Here is a 15,826-nt window from a genome sequence, read left to right as displayed (position 1 = left end):
ACTGCTGCAGTCAGTTACTGGCTGATCTTAAGTTTTATGTAGTTGGTAATTGGCTGCAGAGATCATATGTTCTTGTGACGGGACATCATTGCTGCAGCAGGGGACTGGGTGCCGTTGAAATGGGAGCTGCTAGAGATTGAGTGAGGTGAGTAAGACGGACTATTTTAAATGTTTTTATACAGTCCTAAGCAGACTTTAATTTAATTTTTTTTCTCCCTAGACTACCCCTTTAAATGTGACCATAGGCATTTTATTTGTCATACCTGTACATTAATGCATTTTCATTAAAATAATTCTATTAAAGGGAATCTGTCAGCCAGAATATTCTGTCCAAACTGCAGCCAGCATATTACACCGCAGGGAAAGCTGAGCAGATTGATATATAGTTTTATGGGGAAAGATTCGGTATAACTTGTACTTTATTCAGATAGCTGACAATCACTGATAGCTCCGCCCATTGGACTGTTCAGCTCAGGATGTGCAGAGATCTAAATGAATAAAATACAAGTTATACTAAATCTTTCCCCATAAAACTATATATCAATCTGCTCAGCTCCTCCGGCTCTATAACATCATGCCTGCAGTTTGGACAACATATTCCAGCTGACAGACTCTCTTTTAATACTCTGCATCTGATACAAGATATTTAATGTTTGAGATTGGAAGAAAGATAAATGGCCTCTAGCTTTGAGACCTTACTATGAAAGGAGTTTCCACGACTGTTAACTTTTTAATTTTTTTTTATTTGCGTGATATATTCACTTCAAGTTTCCAATTCACAGATCTAATAGCTTTTGGATAGCAGATATAAATCATTAGCTGCCAGGCTCCCTGGGAGCTGCATACCTATGATCCCTGGTGTGAGAGTACCTGGCTAGAGGGATTACCGGGCGCCGCAGAGGGAACCACACGCCAAGCGGTAGTGTCAGCAGTGTACCTTGCATGGAGCCCGGCGCTGAGGGGAGCGCACAGAGATTGCCGGGTGACACTGCGCGCAAGTATCCATGGCACCCCAGGGGGACAGTGGTGGCAGGGCACTGTAACAGCAGCGGAGCTAGCAGCGACAGCCAGGCGCTACGGGCCTATTAATGCATTTCCTGGCAGCCGAACACTGACGCCACTTGCCTCCCTGCAGCAACATGGTAGCAGCAAGCCCACTGAGGTTTGCCTTGGAGGGAGGGTTATGGTCAGGGATAGCTTCAGTGTTAGCTAACCTCCCCTCCAAGCCAAACCTCAGTACACACCCTGCTAGGACCTTGCTGTGGGCAACCAATCAGGAGCTGATGGGCATACAGTTTGCAGATACAGCTCATCATTAGCTCTCCACCCATTCTCCAGGTGGCGTCAAGATACAATAATACCGTTTTCAAGATCATTACTTAGTAACAAATGACCGCCAAGACAGAACGGGCACAGCAAATGTAGCATTACATGCTGGCTATTGAAAAGACTGTAAAAAGTAAATGGGCCAGATCCACCAGAGTAGGAGCGGTTCTTTGTTAGCAGCTCTCCATCTTCTGCATTATTAGAGTATATGGGAAGGAGTGTCCGTTAAAAGGCAACTTCTTTAAAGTGCCTTTCCATTACCTATAACGAGTGGATCACAAGCCAAAACGTATTTGGGACTTTTGCTCCACAACAGCAAATGTTTTGTTGCTTTGATTGGAGAGGCAGAAACCTTTGCACTTCTATGACTGGTTTTTGAGGCAGACAAAACAGTTTTTTGGGGGTTTTTTTTCGTTTTTCTTGCCCAGCTGCTCAAGTGATGGTTTTATACAAATTCCATTCTGTTTTGTCTGTTGCACTAGACTCGCTGATTTGCAAAGTTCCGCTGTTTATTTTCAATGCAAATATTCCTGCTATGGAGGGCATAATGGTATCCCGCAATGCCTTGTATTCAGTCAAATCCTTCTTAAAATAGCCACTTTTTGCTTCTCTGGATGAAGCCTGAAAGAAAGAAAACCTGAAGAGAAGAAGATAATAACTTCTCAAGGAAAGGGGCAAGAGGTGACCCAGATCACTGCAGCCCTCAGAAGACGCAGTGATGACTCTTTAGCAAAGAATAAAAATCTCCAGCAGTTGCACAGAAGGAACAATCTTCTATACACGCTAAAGATATGCGACACAGACAACAAAGCTGGTGTTAGTGAAACCTTACCTTTTCATTGTATGTGTAAGCTTTAACAGTAGAATAAAGAAATGTACAGAGCAGCTAAGCTATTTACATCTCACTTCCCTGAAATTCCTAGTTCTCAAAAGGTAGTAGTCCTGGTCCAAAGTTAATTTACTAAAACTGATAAAACCAATGTTGTCTCTTTTTGGCATAAAGTTAAAACTTTTAATATGTGGTGACTTAATGCAATGCAGATTATCAACAGTTTAGGCTATGTTCACACACACGTTAAGGGATTACATTTTCCTGCTCCATTTGGATCCATTTTATGGTGGAACCGAACGGTGCCCATAGACCTAAAATATGGTCGGTTTAGTTTCTATTCAACCTTGCAGCATCTTACCAGTAACTCTGCAGTATCTATGCCCCATCAACCCATAAGCTACACTTCTAATACCAGCGGTAATATAAATAATCTAGACAAGTTCGATGTTCGCTACACGAACATAAAATGTTTACCTTCATGTAGCAGAGCTGAATGTGTATATTGTCGTGTAGCAGAGCTGAAGGTGTGTACCTGCATGTAGCAGAGCTGAGTATATGTAGCAGAGTGTGTCTCTGGGTGCAGCAGTACTGAGCGTGTGTTCCTGGCTGCAGTGGTGTGCAGCAGAGCTGAAACCCCCTTCTCCCCCTCTAAATTAAAATGATATGGCAAATACGTATGAAAAGGACACTTGAGAAGTTCATTAATTAAAATTTACAATAGATGTCTGATAGCTCAGAAATAAAACCATTTGGGACCCTTCACTTCTTGTATTTTTACTCTGACTGTACGCCATCTTGGAAGCCCTGCCAGCTTTTACCATACAGATCCCTTTGTCTGCTCTCACCTGGTGGGGGTTTGCAGGGCTGTCAGCGCTATGTGCCACCTCTGGAGGAAAGGAGGAATCCAGTGGCAGAGCATTTCGTCTTCACTCAGAGAGCCACTGGCAGAGGAGGAGAGAGAAGTCCTGACACCCTGTGCAGGAAAAAACTGTCCTCTCATCAGCTGTGCTCCACGGGTTGAGTGATCCTCGAGTCTGCTTGAATTAGTTGTTGAGGAGAACAGCAGTGAGCGGAGCTCATGGCTATTCGGCTTTCTATCAACGTTGCCTAGCAACATTTCACTCTCCATAATCGCTCGCTGCTACACTTACCTGCGCCCATAGACTTAACATTGGAAACTTTGACCTGCTCAAACAGGTGACTCGCTGTATCAAACTCTAATTTTAGGATTTTATGGCAGTGGTGAGGATGTTACAAATCCACTGACACCAAAATCATCCACCGGAGGTCTCACAAAGGGGTCAAAGAGTGGTGCAAGAAAAAGCCTGTAGGCTTTTATAAATTAGATATCTCAGTAAGGAAAAGCTTGCTAGAAGATGGGAGGAGTTTTTAAACTATGGATAGATTGAAGGGAGTTGAATTATAGGAGGAGAAAATGGTGTAGATGGTGACATTTGGATATGGAATGGAGGGAAGGGTGAGAGCCGTTATTAAAGATAACAGAACAATAGATGCAGAAATCCAGGACAATCTGCAGGTTTATGTGGGCCCTTGGGTGATAGTCTCAGTGGGCACCTTTGCAGTGTGTCACAACAGGCAGCAGTTAAACTTCAGCAGTGTATCTCATTTACTATATAGGTAAAATAGTATTATGAGGAATTATGTTGGTCATTATGTACGTATCACTGAAATAATTCTATAGCCCCTTAACGCAACAGGGCATACGCTACGTCCTGCAGAATCGGGGGTCGATCCCGCTCCATGCAATGCAGGTGCCAGTGGTTTCTTACAGCCGACAGCTGCCCGCAACAGCTCTGATGAGCTGGGCTGCTGATCAAAGCTGTTAATTTTTTTTTATATGCCTCGACCGATGTTCAGGGGTTCTGTATGGCCCCCTGCAATGAGATCGCAGGTTGTCATGGCACCCGGGGGCCTTCTGAAAGACACTGGGGCTGCCATTGCAGAGTGCCTATCAAGCCATGCCTGTGGCGTGTCTTGATAGAATGCCTGTCAGATCGCAGTATGATGTAAAGCTTTGGCATTACATCATCCTGTAGGAGCAATCAAAGCATCGCAAGTTCTTGTCAACTCTGGGGACTAAAAAAAAAAGTAAAAAGGTATTACTAATTATTTTAAAAAAGTTTAAAAAACACATCTTTTTCCATATTTATAATACAAGAATCTAAATAATAAAACAAAAATACATATTTGGTATCGCTGCGTCCGTAAACATCCAATCTATCAAAGCCACGCTCTATGTATCCCGCATGGTAAACGTCATCAGAAAAAGAAATGCCAGAATTGCACTATTTTTGGTCACCCAGTCTCCAAGGAAAAAGCGGAAAAAGGAAAAAAAAGGGGGGGCTGCATCCTTAAGGGATTAAGGCACAAAATGGGCTGGTCACTAAGGGGATAAGAGAGTGGGTGAATTGCACTACCAAGACAGCTTATGAATCCTATGGTTATTCCGTTTGGAAAAAGCAGCTTAGGGCTGATCTAATAACAATGTATAAATCCTTGACTGGACAGTGCAGTTCTTGGTTGTTTTTTTTTCTAACATTATGACGAGAGGGCATCCTTTGCACCTAGAGGAAAAAAAAATGTTTCACCTTCATCATGGATGACACTTCTTCACTGTAGGAGCCATGAGACTTTGGAAGTCTGCTACCAGACGTTGTGATAGTTGAGTGATTAAACAAGTTCAGCAGGAGCCTGAATGCCTAGAAAAACATATGGTTTACAAATTATGGGTAGTAGATTGCTGGAGATGTTCATCCATGGATTTATTCTTACTGCTTTATTAGGATTTTCCCCCCCTAATATGAGGCAGTTGGCATCCACCTCTTTGGTCTTCACTCTTGCTCTGCACACAGGTCCACGTGAGAGCTGCCAATATATACAGCTCTCACTTAATGCTGCTCTAACTCAGGTTAGGGCAAGGTTAGAGTCTTGGCTTTAAAACATGACCAAAATCATGGTTGTGGCTACAATCTAAACTATGAAGCAGCTAGAGCCGTTTAGAAGCAGCTCCCTGTGGGGATTAAATGCATGTTGGCAACAAAATGTGTCTATATTCCAATAGTCTTTAAACCGGCTTACTCATGTGTTTGTTTTTTTATATACTGTCCATAATAAGTTATATGTATCACGTGTGTCAAAATGGTGCTATTAAAAAATACAACTTCTCTTGCAAAAAACACTTTTGTACAGCTACTCATACATCTATGGAAAAATGAAAAAAAAAAACTACTCTGAATGTGGCAAAGTAATATTGGAAACATTTCTGCAGTTCATAAAGGACTAACAACAACTAAATCACAGAAAAAGGAATCTAATCTATTAAAAAAAAGTAGTACAGGGCCATACTTGCCGATATATACTGATATCGAGATACAAGGGCAGGCACAAACTCCAATTTCTAGCCGCATGCAGAACAGGTAAAATGCTGTATGGGGGAGGTAGCACAGGTGATGAACAACCACTTGCACACCTGACCTACTCTTGAGAGGGTATGGCTGCTTAGTATTGAGGTATGGTCCTACGTAGCGGTTGCTGCATGGCAACGATGCAACCGACAGCTTTTGTGATTAATGCATGTCTTTGCGTCTTGCTAATGAATTAAGTGCCATTAACAACTTACAGCTAGTGAGCACTTAATTCAATAGCAAGTCGCGTGGATCTGCATCAATGCTGGTGTTCTCGGCCGCATTGCTACCGCAACCCAGCCATCTATGACCGCTATGTGGGTCTGTACCGTTTATACTTGTCAGGGATGATTTAGTGCAGTGTTTCTCAACTCCAGTCCTCAGGGACCCCCAACAGGTAATATTGTAAGGATTTCCTCAGTGTTGCACAGGTGATGTGATTATTGTCAGGGCCGCAGACATTGCCACAGGTGTTCTTACTATAGGATATCCTGAAAACATGACCTGTTGGGGGTCCCTGAGCAGGGGGTTGGACCCAAAGATTGTGGAGGTCCCTTCCAACTCTATCATTCTATAATAAAGTCGTATGAAAAATCATTGTTTATGGTATTTTACGAATGCTGAAGTAAAAGCGCACATTTAATTCTCGCTAGATATGCCAAGTTTACTACTCCATATGTTCTTTGTTAAATCAATAGCCTTGAGCAAATTATGTTTGAAAAACGAGAGACAAGCATCTTCTTTAAATCTGCAATCCATTCTGTGCCATCCTGCAATCATTGGGACACAGATATGCTTGTTTATGTCCAAATGGTACAGAACATTGCAGTTGTCCAAAAAAAACATCTCTCCAATGCAGAGAATGTAGTGCCTTTATTTGACATTCATCAGTCTTGTTTACACGGATCGGGATAAGACATGGGAGATTCCTTTGTGTCGCTCACTTTTCTTACTCTGAGGACCAGCACAGAAGAAATGCAAGTAGTAATGAGGGATACTGTGACTAATAACACTAATTGGCACTCTGACTGGTGAGACTAATGAGGCGTACTGCGCCTGGCACTGTTATGCAGGTATTGCGGCTGTCGCTGTCGTATTTTGAGCAACCTAAAAGAGGAGTTTCAACTTGAAGGCTGTGGGGTCATTACCCACAGAGCAATACTAATGCTACACCTAAAATATATAATTTTTTAATTTTCTTTTGTCATACCCTCCATCTGCTCTTCCTTGACGCAGCAAGTGTGGGCTTGGCTTCAGCAGCCAAAGTTGAAACATGCTGAACTGGATGGACATTGTCTTCATTCGGCCTGACATACTATGTTACGGTTGGGCCACAAATAGTTATAAACCTCTGCCCTAAACCATGCAATATATCGAGCTAGTTGAGAGAAAGTTTATTAAAGTAGCTTATGAATTTTAACAAATATCCTACAAGTAGAGATGAGCGAGTATACTCGCTAAGGCTAACTACTCGAGCGAGTAGTGCCTTAGGCGAGTATCCTACCGCTCGTCTCTAAAGATTCGGGGGCCGGCGGGGAGTGGCGGAGGAGAGCGGGGAAGAACAGAGGGGAGATCTCTCTCTCCCCCCCGATTCCCCCTGCTCACCGCCACAACTCACCTGTCACCCGCGCCGGCCCCCGAATCTTTACAGATGAGCGGGAGGATACTCGGCTAAGGCACTACTCCCTCATCTCTACCTACAAGGCATCGGAAAGATATACTCTTCTGCGTTGGGTTTGCCAGCAGTACAAATGATTAATCTTGTACAAATATTGTGTTCATTTAAGGAATAAGTATAACTGAATTATTATGGAAAGGATTTGGGGATTTGTTTGACACCGTCTCGAGATGGAGAAAATTAATGTGACAACAATAATGAGAGATGTGGAGATAGTGATGTGGGATATTGCAAACAAGCAGTTCGTAAGCAGAAAACCTGCTTGCTAATCCTTGGCATAAATTACCGACATTTCTCTTTGCTGAGATAAATGTTCCCCGTGTGTGCTCATCTCTGTTACATACTGTAGCAGTTTTATGTATTCGGAGCAGGATGCATTACATTATCCATACAAATTGCTAGAGCCTTGCATGGGAGGATTTTGTTCTCTTCAAGGGGCTGAAATGAGACTGGTTTCAATTCACCATGTAAATGTCTCAAACATTCATAATGCTCAGATCAAGTTGCCTCCAGAAATGACTGATCTCTGGCCAGCCTGCCACACATGCTGTTTTCTCTTGGTTTGCAGTGGTCCGGTCATGCTGATTTCCTTTTTTGCCTAGACTTTTCCAGGAACTAGAAACTAGTAATATTTCCTTGAGTGTCGTCCATTACTCAGTGCTCCTTAAGCAAGACCTGTAAATTCGCAAATTGAAGCTTTATTCAAACAGTATGTATGGAAGTATTAATAAACTAATAAACCCCTTATACGTTTATGTCCTGTGTGCATGAAACACAATAGGACCTAAACTTATGTCCTATGTTTAAAGTGTCACCACTGGGACACACATGGGGACACTGTAACGATGACTGCTAACATAATTAGCAGCCAATCACTACCTGCTGCAAGGGAACCAATCACAGCGATCCTGCCTCAGCGATCTCTGTGATTGGTAAGTCACCAATGACTGATCGATCACAGTGCAGTAGCGGGAGTTTGCACTGTTTCTAGTACGTTCTCTCTCTTCAACCATCACATTGTGTTATTCATGGTTGGAGAGGACTATTAATGCTGTTAGGAAAGTGTGATCAGTGTGTCAGTCAGTGAAGTGGGTGTTTATTCAGCATAGTATCTGATCCTGTCAGTGTAGTGTCTGGTTGGTTAATGTATCTGTCAGTGTGGAAAAACAAGTCGCAAAAAATAAAAGTGTTCCTGTCACCCATCCTGTGGTTAGTAGAAAAGAAAAAAAATACCCTGCTGTGTTGTTCCCGACCCCCTTCCTTGGTCACCCTATCCAAGTGATCCCCAGTGTCCTGCGGTCACCCGCCCAATAGAATTAACTTTTTTTTGGGTGCATAATTTTATTATCTATACCATGGCCCACAGGAGGTTTACTGTGAGTAGGCTTGCACAATTATTGTGCCTGAATTGGACTCAGCTAGTGAGCATGACTCAAATTTTCTGACGTCATTCTCTACATCAACTATTAGTGACTCTGAACCTGCCCTGAGAAGGTGTCCAAGGACTGCCTCTTCGAAAGACACTTATTCATCTGATGGTCAGTGGATTACTCCAGAAAGTTTCAGATCCCAGATTCCTAATTCTACTGGGAACTAAGAAATACAAATTTATACAATAGGGCTCAGAGGGGTGTACTTAAAAAAATATATATACACTACCGTTCAAAAGTTTGGGGTCACATTGAAATGTCCTTATTTTTGAAGGAAAAGCACTGTACTTTTCAATGAAGATAACTTTAAACTAGTCCTAACTTTAAACAAATGCACTCTATACATTGCTAATGTGGTAAATGACTATTCTAGCTGCAAATGCCTGGTTTTTTGTGCAAAATCTACAAAGGTGAATAGAGGCCCATTTCCAGCAACTATCACTCCAGTGTTCTAATGGTACAATGTGTTTGCTCATTGGCTCAGAAGGCTAATTGATGATTAGAAAACCCTTGTGCAATCATGTTCACACATCTGAAAACAGTCTAGCTCGTTACAGAAGCTACAAAACTGACCTTCCTGTGAGCAGATTGAGTTTCTGGAGCATCACATTTGTGGGGTCAATTAAACGCTCAAAATGGCCAGAAAAAGAGAACTTTCATCTGAAACTCGACAGTCTATTCTTGTTCTTAGAAATGAAGGCTATTCCATGCGAGAAATTGCTAAGAAATTGAAGATTTCCTACAACGGTGTGTACTACTCCCTTCAGAGGACAGCACAAACAGGCTCTAACCAGAGTAGAAAAAGAAGTGGGAGGCCGCGTTGCACAACTAAGCAAGAAGATAAGCACATTAGAGTCTCTAGTTTGAGAAACAGACGCCTCACAGGTACCCAACTGGCATCTTCATTAAATAGTACCCGCAAAACACCAGTGTCAACATCTACAGTGAAGAGGCGGCTGCGGGATTTTGGGCTTCAGGGCAGAGTGGCAAAGAAAAAGCCATATCTGAGACTGGCCAATAAAAGAAAAAGATTAAGATGGGCAAAAGAACACAGACATTGGACAGAGGAAGACTGGAAAAAAGTGTTGTGGACGGATGAATCCAAGTTTGAGGTGTTTGGATCACAAAGAAGAACGTTTGTGAGACGCAGAACAAATGAAAAGATGCTGGAAGAATGCCTGACGCCATCTGTTAAGCATGGTGGAGGTAATGTGATGGTCTGGGGTTGCTTTGGTGCTGGTAAGGTGGGAGATTTGTACAGGGTAAAAGGGATTCTGAATAAGGAAGGCTATCACTCCATTTTGCAACGCCATGCCATACCCAGTGGACAGCGCTTGATTGGAACCAATTTCATCCTACAACAGGACAATGACCCTAAACACACCTCCAAATTGTGCAAGAACTATTTACAGCAGAAGCAGGCAGCTGGTATTCTATCGGTAATGGAGTGGCCAGCGCAGTCACCAGATCTGAACCCCATTGAGCTGTTGTGGGAGCAGCTTGACCGTATGGTACGCCAGAAGTGCCCATCCAACCAATCCAACTTGTGGGAGATGCTTCTAGAAGCGTGGGGTGCAATTTCACAAGCTTACCTCAACAAATTAACAGCTAGAATGTCAAAGGTGTGCAATGCTGTAATTGCTGCAAAAGGAGGATTCTTTGACGAAAGCAAAGTTTGATGTAAAAACAATGTTATTTCAAATACAAATCATTATTTCTAACCTTGTCAATGTCTTGACTCTATTTTCTATTCATTTCACAACGCATGGTGGTGAATAAGTGTGACTTTTCATGGAAAACACAAAATTGTTTGGGTGACCCCAAACTTTTGAACGGTAGTGTATATGATTTTTATTGCCCAATTAGCTATTCAGACCAATTTATATGCCCAGAATTTCATCTGAGAAAACCCCAACACCAGTTTTGCAAAACCCGACAAGTGGACCCTGTGAATGCACCAGAAATCAAAAACCTTACAGCATTTTATTATATATGGGGTTGCTAATAAAGAAGCCAAGCATTAAGCCCTATCAGAGCTAGGATATTTTATACCATATACCGGTGTTCTGAATGTCAAGGGCATATTTTGAAGCAATCGTAAAATTCCTGCATTATATTGACAATACGCAGTGCTCACCCAGCAATCATAGAATGGTAGAGTTGGAAGGGTCATCGGGTCCAACTCCCTGCTCAGTGCAGGATTCACGAAATGATCCCAGACAGATGTCTGTCCAGCCTTTGTTTGAACACTTCCATTGAAGGAGAACTCACCACCTCCCGTGGTAACTTGTTCCACTCATTGTTTTTTCTAACAACTAATTTGTGTCTCCACCCTTTCAGTTTCATCCCATTACTTATAGTCTTTCCTTCGGCAAATGTGAATAGGGCTGATCCCTGTTACGTCCAACCAGGACGAGCTAGATCTGTCACCCGCAGATCTCCCACAAATGCAAATGAAGCAATGGGATAAAACTGAAAGGGAGAAGACGCAAATTAAATATTAGAAAAAACCTTCTGACAGTGAGGGTGATCAATGAGTGGAACAGGTTACCACGGGAGGTGGTGAGTTCTCCTTCAATGGAGGTCTTCAAACAGAGGCTTGCCAGACATTTGTCTGGGATGATTTAGTGAATCCTGCACGGAGCAGGGGGTTGGACCCGATGACCCTGGAGGTCCCTTCCAACTCTACCATTCTATGACATTGCTGAGTGTATCTTTCCCAATTTTATTTGTATTTATTTATTTTTGTTGATATCCAGTCACAGTAATTGTTTAGCTTATATATTGCATATAGTTTTTTTTCATACAGGAAAGAAGCTAAGAAAACTCCCTGTCACCGGCACCCCCATGCATTAAAATAACAAATCAGCAGTTACTCACCTCTCCCTTTTTCATGCTTGTTCCCACTGTCAGCTCTAGTCTCTGCTCTCTTTGTTTACAGACTGCTATCGTGTCCCTTAGGCTGCCTGTCCACGGGCGGTTTTTAATTGCGTTCCCTGAGGCAATAATCCGGCCACAGGGAACGCAATGCACTCTTTGGAAAGCGCTTCCCCCCTGTCCACCAGCTGAGAATCATAGCGATTCTCCGCTAGCAGATGGCAATTCGCAGCATGCTTAGGCCTCAAGTCCACGGGCACACACAGTTTCCAAGTGTTGAATCCCGCAGCGGTTTCCTCCCGGCCCGCAGCCATGAGGCCAAAAAAAATGACATTTACTCACCTGTCCGGACGCTGCAGGGCTTTCCACCATCGCGGCTGGATCTTATTTCTTCTGCTCGGCGGATGCGCTCGGCACAGGTGGTGGGGCGAGCGGAGGAGAGCACTCTGGAGACTTCTTCCTCTGTCGTTTGGTCTAAGTACAGAGCGTGAATAGGAGCTAGATGCAGTACTGACGAGACTAGGGTCGGGGCTAGTCTGGAATTGGGAAGTTATTTCCTGCCGGATGTTGTCAATTTTCTTTTTGAAGTGAGCAGCCAGCTCTTCAACACTGAGATCCGTCACGGAGGGCTGCAGTTTTGGGTTGAGAAGGCAGTGGAAAGTGTCAGAGTCTTTAAGGGTTATGGGATAGTGAGGAGATGAGCGAGGTGAAGTAGACTTGTTTGGCATGGTGGAGGGCGAGATTGTAGGTTCTGAGCATGAACTTGAAGTGGAGAAAGTCTGCGGGCTTTTGAGACTTTCCCACAGCCGTTCAGCACATCTAGAGCACCACCGGATCAATTGTGTTTGAGGAGTGAAACTTTAAGATATTTCATCAAACCATGATCAGTGGTGCCCTCCAATAGAGCATGATTGAACATGATTTTAAGGCACATCTGAAATTCAATTGTGGGGTTGCCACTGAGCTTTTCATAGACATCCTCATCTTCCAACTGCCTAGATATTTCATTATAATACTGTGTAGAATCCATAACTACTATGGCCCCAACTTTATCAGCTGGTTTTATTATAATTGATCTATTTTCAGACAAACTCTTCAATGCTTTATTCTCTGCCCTACTCAGATTATGTTTAACCCCTTAGTGACCACTCCATAGTGTTTTTATGTCCTAGCTTGCTGGGCTTTAATCCCCAGGGACATAAAAACATGCTTGCTCTGGGGATTAAAACCCTGCTGGCTCTGGACGTGACGGCTCCATGCTGGTGGTTACTGGAGATGGCCGACATCCTGGAGCTGTCATAGGGGGCTGTGGGAAGGCCCCTCTCCCCCCGAGTCACATGAATCATTAAAGTCAATATGAAATTTTTAAAAAGTCAAAGTTTCAGCTCCGTTTATGGATTGGATCTGTAAGGGGAGCTTAGGATACTCACCCCTGTCCTTTGCGAAGTCCCACTGCGTTCTCGTCCTCTAGGACCTGACGCCGGCATCTGCGCATGCATGCCAGCCGTCATTACATCACGTGCATGCGCAGAAGCCCAGGAGGTCTGGGAAATGTAAAACCCCCCTGCTTCCTGCTAGTATGAGTAGCTGAGAGCCATGGAGCTGTCACCGAGAGCCGCTGTATGAGGTTCCCAGTCACATGATGGCTGTTATCCAATGGATAATAGCGATCATGTAAAAGTAAAAGAAAAAGTGTAAAAAAGAAAAATGTTTGTTTCATCTCTCATGGATCATATCCATGAGGGGAAATAAAATTACGTACCTAAGGCTACACTGATTTATCTGCAGACCTTACCCCAGCTTCTTAGCATGTAGACGTAGTCAAGAACCTGGAGATTTCACGGGAGGCCGTGGTGAGGATATTGGCGATCATGCAAAACTAAAAAAAAGTTAGTTTCACCTCCCTTTATGGATCTAACAATATTTCACAGAGTAGGCAGAGCAAAAAGTCTCCAAATTTAACTTGAGTAGCCCTTTCACAGTGGTGACTTGAATTAAAAAATATAATTTTTATTTTGAACTTTTTAAAATGCACATATAGGGGCGCAACACATAAAACAACAAAAACAAAAAAAGATAAGTAAGGGGCGTGGTAAATACCATCCAACCACACCGTCACTAAAGATGGGCATCCAATTGTACTGTGTGTGTGGGTGTTTGTGTGATCTGGTCACCGGCGACCACAAAGTTTTTTTGTCCTGCTTAAAGCCGGTAATGTATGAGGCAGGGGTATATTGGTACTTGGGGTTTATAAGATTATCCCCAGTTGTTTTGGTCTTTTTTATTTATAAAGCCCACACACCGTAGATGGATGCAATTTTTAGTGATTTGAACGTTCGTTTCTTCACAATTCTTTTTTACCCCCCCCCCCTTTTTTTTTCAAAGGAGGGTAGAGGTACCTGACCAATTCCTAAATGGATAGTCGGAATTGGCCTTGGCCGTAGGGATTATCTCCCGAGGTTGCTAGATATGTATGATGCCAACCTCCAGAGAGAGTCTCCCGGTTAATATAGGACGGCCTCGCCTCTATAGATAAGGGTCGTAGTATAAATACTTGACCCAAGCGTATTCGAATTTCCCTTTTTAGTATGCTGATTCTCGTATTTAATTGCTCGACGCGTTTCACCACTTCAATTCTCGTGGATCATCAGGAGCATTATAAATCGGGATTGAGTAGAGACAGTATAGATGATATCATGAGGTCACCAATAGACCAATTGGTAAAGAAACGAATATCTTAATTTTTGGAGGGCCTGTTCTTGCTGTAGCTCTACTACATCCAATTTGACCCCACACAGCACATGACACACAGCTCGGCTACATTGTACATCCAATATGATCCCCACACATCACACACACAGTTCTACTACATCCATCCTGATTCACACACATTACACACACAGCACATGGCACACATACTTTCTACCAAACTGTACAATGTCTCCTCCCATAACAGTGACATCACTGCAGGTCCTTCAGCCCACCGGATCTCTGAGAAGACTGTAGATTGGTGTCTTCTGTGAAGACCACTGAGATAATAACGGCTTACTTGTATTCACATTCTGTAATTTTTGTCCTCCCCTTTTCCACAGCCCTACCTGTATTGTTCTTCTGTTGGTCAGGCTCTGTGATTTTATATATGTTGTAGGACCTTCGATGATGCCACCAAAGGGGGCGGAGCAATGATGTCCCTAGGAGTGCAGCATCAGAAGCACTCGCATACTAACTGACAACTGGTCACTAGTAGTTTAATTGTGAAGGCATATGAATGGATAACATCTGACCTGGGAAGTTCTACCTGCTCACAACTATGGTATCTAATTACTGGTTTAATGTCATTTATCTGTATTTGTTACACCTTTTAAACTGGTGGGATGTGTTTGAGATAGGGGGAGTCGTTTAACAGGATTGGTTTATGGCTATATGCTATTGATTATGTAAAGGCGACACATGTTGTATTTTTTAAGATTGATGAAGACCCTGCAAGATCTTTCTGTCATGGAGGAATAAAATTACTTGAGCTTTTTGCACCTTATACATGCTGCCATTTACTCTCTTCCTCTATGGCCTTAATTTTGGAATGAGGTTCAAGTTCCAATGGTGGCTTGTTGAATGGCTTCTGTCCCAACCTGGAGGTTTAGAACTGTGTGCTGCTGGTTAGAATATTGTTTCAATACATAGTGAGAATAACAGAGACATGGTTGGATAAAAGCTGTGCCTGGGTGGTTAACTTGCAGAGTTACAGTCTGTTTAGAATGAATCTTAAAAATGAGAAAGGTTTATTTTCATTTACAATCCTGTTTAAAGCCCACACAACAGTAAGATATATGTGACGGAAATGAACATGCAGAGTCTCTGTGGGTAGAGATACATGGAGAGAAAAACAATAAAAAAAATCCTCCTAGGGGGTTTTATAGTCTATCAAATATAACAGAAGCTACTGAAAATGTGTTACTAAGGCAAATACATAAAGTGGCAAATTGCAATAAGATCATTATTATTAGGGACTATAAACTGGGAAGCTGGAACCTGTGAATCTCATAAAAGTAACATGTTTGTTTGTCTGTCAATAACTAAAGATAGTTACCTTTCACAACTTGTACAGGACCTAACCATAGGGATGACCATTTTGGACCTAATATTAATCAAAAGACCTGATGAAATAACAAAAGTGCAAGTAGGGAGAAAGGGGGTGGCGGGGGTGCACCTAGGCAATAGTGACCATAATGTAACAGAAGTCCACTTGTCTTTTTTTAAT

General features: G+C 42.7%; 1 protein-coding gene across 1 annotated transcript in view; it reads left to right on the top strand.

The window, feature by feature from the left end:
• ERICH1 (glutamate rich 1) overlaps positions 1 to 15,826 on the top strand; it is a 74,022-nt gene that overhangs the window by 39,373 nt on the left and 18,823 nt on the right. The window lies entirely within an intron of this gene.

Source organism: Eleutherodactylus coqui, chromosome 1 (assembly GCF_035609145.1).
Source record: "Eleutherodactylus coqui strain aEleCoq1 chromosome 1, aEleCoq1.hap1, whole genome shotgun sequence".
NCBI lineage: Eukaryota > Metazoa > Chordata > Amphibia > Anura > Eleutherodactylidae > Eleutherodactylus > Eleutherodactylus coqui.
This window is presented reverse-complemented; position numbering and strand designations above follow the sequence as displayed.